Source organism: Microtus ochrogaster, chromosome 21, assembly GCF_000317375.1.
Source record: "Microtus ochrogaster isolate Prairie Vole_2 chromosome 21, MicOch1.0, whole genome shotgun sequence".
NCBI classification, from domain to species: domain Eukaryota; kingdom Metazoa; phylum Chordata; class Mammalia; order Rodentia; family Cricetidae; genus Microtus; species Microtus ochrogaster.
The window spans coordinates 31,370,596-31,379,793 of NC_022022.1; positions in this window are offsets into that span (position 1 = coordinate 31,370,596).

A 9,198-nucleotide genomic window follows, 5' to 3' on the forward strand; every position below is an offset into this window, starting at 1 on the left:
GACATGGCACTGCACATGTAAAGCTGGACATGGTATTGTACATGTAAATCTGGACATGGCATTGCACATGTAAATCTGGACATGGTATTGCACATGTAAATCTGGACATGGTATTGCACATGTAAAACTGGGCATGGTATTGCACATGGAAATCTGGACGTGGTATTGCACATGTAAAGCTGGACATGGTACTGCACATGAGTGCTCTTCATGACAGGAGGTGTGGGAAGGAGAATCTTTGGAAGCTCATCCAATAGCCTGCTGTAACCAGAAGCAAACAAGTAGAAGGTGAGGAATATGATTTAAGGTTGATTTTTTAGTTCCACACATGTACTGTGATCTGCATGTGCCTGCACTCACAAACACAAACATGCTCATACATCATACACAGCCAAAAGAGAAAGGGAAAAGAAGTCATTAATAATCTTCTTGGATTTCAGATTGCATCATTTAAACCTTTGAAACTTCTACCCACTATATATGCATGTTTATTCATGTATATATTATGTATAAGTTCTATTGTATATAATAGAAAATATATAATGTATGCCAAATATGCAATCAATATTAAGTAAGGATTAACTTAAAATTAATATATTAGGAATACTAGCCAAAACAGCAGTCTGAACACTCTGTAACTGCATATCTTATATTATTTAAAAAAACAAAAATCCATGCTTTTATCTATTGTAACATCAAGTAGAATTTGGTTTAGATTTTATAAAATTTATTTTAGTAGGTATTTCAGTTGCTTTCATAGTGCAAAGATGTTGTTATGAGGAGAACTGATGGTGAGTATATGCCTGGTAATCAGCGGCCTCTGCTCACCGCTTCCATGTATTGATGTTAGGTTCCTGCATGCTAATTGGGCAATGTGCTGCATTGCTAGCACTTTGCCAAAACGGAGTTAAAAAGCTCTCAAAACTTCATGTGGAAGACTGTGAACACATTCTTAAAAGCGTGTATGTGACTTTGAATATGAGCCTCATTATTTTCATAACAAGGAATAATGAGGGAATCATTTTAAATATCCATTTACAAATGTGCTTTCTAAAGTAATATATATAAATATATATATGTATATATACTTCATCATGCATTCTAAAATCCCACCTTTAATTAATAACATTTTTCATGTGATTTTGATTTTTGAAAATATGCATTATATCAGCAGCTTCTTAATATCAGTGAAAAGAGGCAAATGGAGTGTTTCTAATTTTTCTTGATATTATTCAATATGAACAAGTGCTTTACTACATGATAATAAGTACATAGTTCTATGGACTAGAGAGTTAATGCAATTGTTCTATATTTCACTGTATCCATTACATGTATATCTTTTGGTCTTGAGTTTTATTCTCTGAAAATAATAAGCTTACCTTGACAAATGACAAACCTTAGCAGCTGGTTCTCGCTGTGGCTTGACTTGTCTTAGAGAACATCACAGACAATCTAAAAGTCAACCCTATATATGGGCCTAATTCATAAAATTTCTCTCAAAGTTATTGATTTATAAGAATTTAAACAAGTGCTTTATCTTGAGAATGCATCTTCTATGACACATATTTTAATGACTTCCTAATTATAGTTTTATGTGTATTTAAACACCAAAAGAGACTTTTGAAATTACCATAAACTGAGCGCAGTAGAAACATTTGGGGTCTGACCAAATAGTCAACAAACTTACCACCCTACTCGATGAGCCTGAAAGCCTACTTGTTTAAATTCTTAACAGCATTTCTCCATCTTGAAGATGAACTTGCAGAAAGGAGGATGGATGTAGATTTTTGCCATATGAGGTTTTGACATTGCTTTGTATATTTTTGCCACAGTAAAAAAGTGTTGGGGTGCTTTGATAGTATGTAAAAATACTCACAATATATTTTTAGATGAATATCTCTTATTAGTAGAGTTTTGTACGTTACTGGATTAAGAAGTTGCATATGGGGCTGGGGAGATGGATCAATGTGTAAAGTATTTGTCATGCAAACATGAATGTAATCTCTAGCAACCAACATATAAAGTCAAGCATAGTGGCATGTGCTTCTAATCCCAGCTCTGGTGATGACAAGACAGGAGAATCTCTGGGCTTCAACAGCCAGACAGCCTCGCCTAATCAGAGATCTCCAGATCCCAGTGAGAGACTGTGCCTCACCGGATAAAATGATGACTCCTGAGAAACATGTGGTTCTCTCTCTCTCTCTCTCTCTCTCTCTCTCTCTCTCTCTCTCTCTCTTTCTCTCTCCCCCCCTCTGACAATGCACACACATACAATGGGGGACGTTCATAATTCTAAGTATTGATTGCTAAAGCTTGTTGGGATGTGCTTTCTGTTAGAAAATTTCCAATATTAGAATTCTATTCAACCAAATTGTGTTAAAAGCATTCAAATATTTAATGAAATTTAGATTGATTTGAACTTGTCATAATTCATAAACACAACTGATGGAGGACTTATTCCTGTACCCGTGAGGGTACCACCTCAGCACTCCATCCAAACACTTTCTCTTTGCTCTGTCCTTTGGGCTGAGTGACATCCCACTTCAGCCTACATATCAGTTCTATAAGCTTTTTTAAAAATGGATCATATAAATGAATATTTTAGTATTTGCTTCCAATATCAGCTAAGGTTCAAGATTGGCTGTGTTTTCATCATTTTGGAGAATTGCTCTTTTTTAAAATTACTCTTTAATTTACTAGCAAAACCCTTTAGAATTAGCATACACAGGGTTAGACTTCATTACAGTGTTCAGAGAAAAAAATTTCTTTTTTAGACCCCTCTTTTCCCCATCTGTGACCCCCATAGCCTCTTTTCCACTTTGATGCCTCATGTGTCTATTCCCTTCCTCAACGTCCACTTCCCCCACTCATAGTCTAGAATTTAGTTTCATAGCCTATACTCCTACTTCTATAACTACTTATACATACATAAGCCCTTTATGTATATGGATAGAGCATATACCCGCATATGAATATTATAAGCAAGGCTCCACATGTAAGAAATAACAAGCAATTTTTGTCTTTCTGAAATTGGGTCACCTCAATGAATTTTTCCCATTTCCATTCATTTTTCTAAAAATTTTATCATTTCATTTTCATAACAATTGAATTAAATTGTATTGTGTATATATGTCACATTTTCAGTACTCTCTCATGTGTTGATGGACATTTCCTTGCTAGAGTGAATAGAGCAGCAATGAACATAGCTGGAATAAGTATCTTTCTAGAAGGTTTCCTTTGAGTGCTTGCCTAGGAGTGATATAGATGATCAAATAGTAGATTTCCTTGAATTTTTTGAGAAACTTCCATACTGATTTCAGTATTGGTTGTAGCATTTTCAATCCCATCAGCAGGTGAATAATAGCTGTTCTTTCTCCACATCCTCACTGGTGTTTTTTGTTGTTTTTGTTTTGTTTTGTTTGTCACTGGTTGTCTTTATCTTAACCATTCCGAGTGCAGTGAAATTGAATCTTGCAATGGTTCTAATTTTAATTTCTCTGATGGCTGGGGATATTAAAGGGGTTAAAATATACTTAGTGGAGTTTCTTCCCTGAAAGCTTCCTAACCATAGAGGAATCAGTCGTATTGTTCGAGCTGGTACAGCAGCAGGGAAGGCCCTGAACACACCCACCACAGAACTTCACCTGTTCTTGAAGGGCCCATGCACCTCTAACAAATCTTGATCGTTTTCTCCCAAAATGCCTTCCCCTCTCCCTCACCCCTACTAAGATGGATTATTAGCTACAAATTCAAGCCACCTCCATGGATCGCATTTTTCCTGCAAAATTTCACATTTATACACAAATAAAGATCTGCCGTGGCTCCTAAGCAAAAGAGCTACTTGTTGGTCGTCGGCATTTCTTCTTTTGAAAAGTATTAGTCCATTTGCTAACTAGTAGTTTTGTGGATTGCGTGTTTCATTTTCACGGTTCTTTATACATTCTATATATTCCTGTATCACTATTCAGGAATCACTATAGTAATAGTTTATGTTTTAATAAATGCAGAAACAAACCCAGGTCGTGGCAGATCACACATTTAATCCCAGTACTAGGGAGTCACACGCCTTCGATCCCAGCACTAGGGGGAATATAAAATGGGAGGAGAGAGAAGCTCTGTCTGTTTAGTTTGCTTAGTTGTGGTTGCTCAACCTTGGTAGAAGTGAGACTTCTCTAGTGGCTTGGCTGCCTTGGTTTTCTGGTTTTTGGGTTGAACCTCAACTTCTGTCTCTGAGTTTTTATTATTCGTGCTACAAGCAACCACTATGTAAATCAGTATGAAAGAAGATTAAAAAATTAAAATAACACTTCCATATGACACAGTTATACAACCCCTGGCATACACCTAAAGGACTCTACATCTTTCCACTGAGATACTGCCCCAACCATGTTCATTGCTGCTCTATTCATAATAACAAGGAAATAGAATTTGTCTAGACATCCAACAATAGATGAGGGGGCAATGAAAACAGAACAGAATTAACTCAGCTGTTAAGAAAAAATATGAAATATTAAGGAAAATAGATAGAAATTATATGTTCTTTTATTTGGCTCCTAGTTCTTTCTCATATGTTCACAGGTCTGCATGTGGTTGAAATTACGCAGGGACATAGGCTACGAACCCAGATTATAGACCACTAGGGAAAGCAGGAGGTGCTGGACAAAGATGAAGAAGGACAAATGTCATATGTACATATGAAATATGGGGAGATACAAGGAAGGAAGGGACATGGGAGAGATGGGGAAGAAGAGCAACAGCAGAACACATTTTTTTTGTTTTTTTTTTTCTTTTTTGGTTTTTCGAGACAGGGTTTCTCTGTGGCTTTGGAGCCTATCCTGGAACTAGCTCTGTAGACCAGGCTGGTCTCGAACTCCCAGAGATCCGCCTGCCTCTGCCTCCCGAGTGCTGGGATTAAAGGCGTGCGCCACCATCGCCCGGCCCAGAACACATTTTGTTAGAAAAATGACATAATGCAACCTAATTCTTTGTAAGCTAATAGTTCAATGAAGAAGAAAATACCGTATGAGCATGAACTGTGAGGATATTCACACTAAGGTGCACCTAATTTGCTTTAGTTGTCACAGAATTCCAATTTAATGCTGTGGCTTATTAAGGCTTTCTTCATAAAAGAGAAATAAAGGACTTTGTGTAAGATGTTATGAATTTGGGACTGTTTTCAAAATTTGAATGATGATATTGTAGCAATGTTGATGCCACTGTATTTATGATTAGTAACATGTTATGTAGGATGATGCTCTTTTTGAGGAAGTACACAAGTGTGTGTGTGTGTGTGTGTGTGTGTGTGTGTGTGTGTGTGTGTGTGATGTATAGGAAGAGTGTACTGACATGCAGCCAATGGCTGATTGGAATAGGTCTAGAGCTGAACATGGTGATTACTGGGCTTTCATATTAGCATATTTAATTTATAGAGACAGAAATAGAGTTCAGATATTAAATATATAGTGAAAATCTAATTCAGAAAAGGAAAATGGTTGATCTGTATGTTGACGTTCATTAATGCCCATGTGATAAACGCCTGCCACATGACCCAAGGCAGCCACGAATCCTCCAGTAAGAGACAAGCTTGGACTGGGAAACTGGGATGAATGCCACATACTTGGGGGTGAGGATGGGAATTTCACATCCTAACATCATTGCTTTCCCGAGACTGTATTAGGCGCATTTTCTAAGGAGTGTTTTAAAAGTGGAAACAGTTGTTTGCATCTCCTGTGTAGACTATCTCATTTTCTGCCCCCAATCCTTGTCATACCATACTGGTATCCCTGCTTATGATACCATTTCCCTATCCAATAGAGGGAATCTATAATTTTTAGCTTTAAAAAGTTTTACCTGGGACTCAAGAAGTACCTCTAATATTCTTATTTAAAAAGCATCATTCTGAATGTTGCTAGTTTCCTGTTCTCTGTTGCTTTTTCTTGGAGACTCAAGTAAAGCAATCTTGGAACATCATTTTTCTACCCCCCATATTCATAATTGTTTTCATTTTCTGTCTCTTTTGTGATTCACTTAAATCATTTCTGCAAACCTTTCTTCCATTTCTCAAATTTTTTCTTTTGCATTCGCAAACTCTCTAAATTCAATTAAAGAATTTTTCTTAACTTTAGTTCCTTTTTTTGTTTCCAGAGTTTACTATTAGTTCCTAATTAAGCATGTGTTCTTCCTTACTGTCTTAGACTTGGGTAGGCATCCATTCCTATTGTCCTCTGCTTGACAACTTCCAACATGTTTGCTTTAAGATCTCCTCCTTGTTTCCTGTGTGTTATTCTGTGATGCATGCCCCAGATCATTATATCTTGATTGCTCATGACAGTTCGCTGCTTTCCTCTTTGGTGAGATTGACTGGGCTTGTCCTTCAGAGGAACTATTTCCTCGGAAGCTCTGTCTGGCTCGGGCAGAGATCTTTTGGGGAAAGCCTGAAGTACCCTCTGGCTGAGTGCCCAGACTTTCAGTAGTACTTGCCTTGACTTCACAGATGGACGTTTCTGAGGTTTCAACTTCCTCTATTCTCTGTCCCAAGCCACTGTCTAAGACATCCCCAGCATACTCCTCCACCTTCGTCACATTGCACTAGCCTTGACTTCAAAGTCTGCTTACACATTCTTGGTCTGTGGCTCTAGGGAAAGAGTCAGATATAGCGCTCTCAGCATTTGAGAATGGAGCTGTAGCTCCCTTTCACAGAGCATGAAGTCTCTCCGTCCAATCAGATGCACCTGGGTGTCATTGCTTCTTATGGTCATGAAACAGGAAATTAAAATTATATATTGAGTCCCTTACTTTATTCATATATATATATATATATGAATATATATATGAATTCAACAAGAGTTATGGTAACATTGACAAATTTATGGGCAAACCAATTGCATTAATCAGATTAACCTCTTACTAATTTATTTATATGCCATAGAGCCTGATGATTTTTAGTCAATCAGTATCTGTAGGAGGTAGCTTTCTAGAGAAGTATCTTCAGTTGCTTTGCAAATTATGAAGTTGGTTTTGTGGAGATTTTTATTCAACGCTTATTTTTTGCCTTTATTTTTATTGATTTATCCTCATCTCTTCTGGAATTTATGCTAATCCTCAGGCCCAATGCAGCTGAATCTCTGTGTTGTAATTGGTTACCTGCTCAGTGGGTTGATGTGTTGCCTCTCCATTTCAATGTTTAGGTTAATTGATAAATGTTTCTAAGTAAAATACACACACACACACACACACACACACACACGTGCGCGCGTGTGCAAAGAGAGAAAGACAGAGAGAGAGATTGAATATAGCAAAATGAAGGTTAATAGTCATTATAACCATTTATTTATAATGTGTACTAATCCATCTGTTTTATTCATTATTTTCAAATGTCTTGCAAACCAAGTTTTTGACTTATTTTATTTATTAAATGTAGCTTGTTGACTGAGTTACACACCGAAAAACACACACTACATTTACATTTAAGCCAAGTTTCCTCTGATCAGGTTGGTTTTTCTCTTCTCTTCTCTTTATTTATTTATTTATTTTTTTTACCTTGCCTTTGATGGCAACTGGGATATTGGATAATATTTTACCTTGGTAGCCTTATTTTTAAATGGATGATGTGATAATTCCTCTATTTTTACAAGCTATGGAGAGGGTTAATCTAAGTAAAACATCCTTTATAGTGAATAAGGTAGATGTCCTCAGAGCTAAGGTCTAATAATGCAAATAGAAGAGAAAAGTGGGTCTGAATGCCCATTCATGCATTTCACAGCACTGCATATAGTAGGGAATGGATCAGAAGAGTGCTCCTTAACTCTTCTGGTCATAATCACCATCTCATTTTAATACTTTGATGGAATGAGGCATGCTTATAATTGCTGTCCAATTTGTGGGCTATTATAACAGGTGGCTGAATAATACATTTATGTGGTCTCAGAATGAGGCCAGTCCCTAGTCAAAAGCAGTAGGCCCACTTTTCTCCATGTAATAACAGATCTGAATGTACTCAATTAAATTGGTATCAAGCACAGGAAAGCCTACCGATTTTCTCTGTTTGGAAAAAGTTGGACTTTGCACAGAAGCAACATGAGACCAGGGCGCAGCCATCTCGACTGCTGCCATGTACTCTGTGTTTCCTGGAGCCAAACAAACTCTCAATTTTAAGTTTCTTAGTGTTTTACTGAAAATCATTACAGTCGGTTTTCATTACCTTTTCTTAAGCTGTGCAAGGCTCTCATTTACCTACCCTCTATGAAATACAAAGAACAGAAGGAGCGGGGGAAAACTGCACAATAATTATAGTTTCTAAAGGAGACCTAGTTTGGTGTTACAGCCCCAGAGCCATTTTGGTTGAGCTAGTAGTCAAGTCATGAGTAATGACTGCTCTAGGAATTCCTACCGCCAGTAGCCTTTAAGTTACCCACCCACTTGGGTGTGGCCTCTTATACTATTTATGCCAATGTAAAGCATGCATCCGGCCTCTTTTCCGGCTGTGGGATTCGGGTGCAGAGGATTGTGATTGTGAGTCTACCCCTAAATAAATAACCCTCTGTTATTCTCAATTCTGAGCTAGTGTGGGATTTCTTTTAAGCTTCCTTCTTCAGGTGAGGATAAAGATAGACTTGACCATCTTGAGACCATCATTCCAGATGGGAGTCTGTCCTAGTTAGGGTTACTATTGCTGTGATGAAACACCATGACCAAAGGGATGTGGGCAAGAAAGACTTTATTTGAATATGCTTCCCAATCACTGTTCATTGCTGAAGGAAGACAGGACAGGAAGTCAAACAAGGCAGGAACCTGGAGGCAGGAACTCAATGGAGAGGTCGTAGAGGGAGTACCTTACCAGATTGCTTATCAAACTTGCTCAGCCTGCTTTATTATAGAACCCAGGACCATAAGCTCAGGAATGGGCCCTCCACAGTGGGCTGTGCCCTCAGCCACTGATTACAAAAATGCCAAACCACAATCCCAGGGAATTTAGACAATAAGGGTGCTAAGAGACTTACATAAATCTAATGTACATGGGAAGTAGAAAAAGACAAGATCTCCTGAGTAAATTGGGAGCATGGGGACCTTGGGGGAGGGTTGAAGGGGGGAGGGAAGAGGCAGGGAGGTGTAGTAATAGGAGCGGCGGGCTGTGTCCCGGCACCCGGCCGCCCACATGGCTAGCTCTACCCGAAATAATTATACGGACACTGTGTTCAT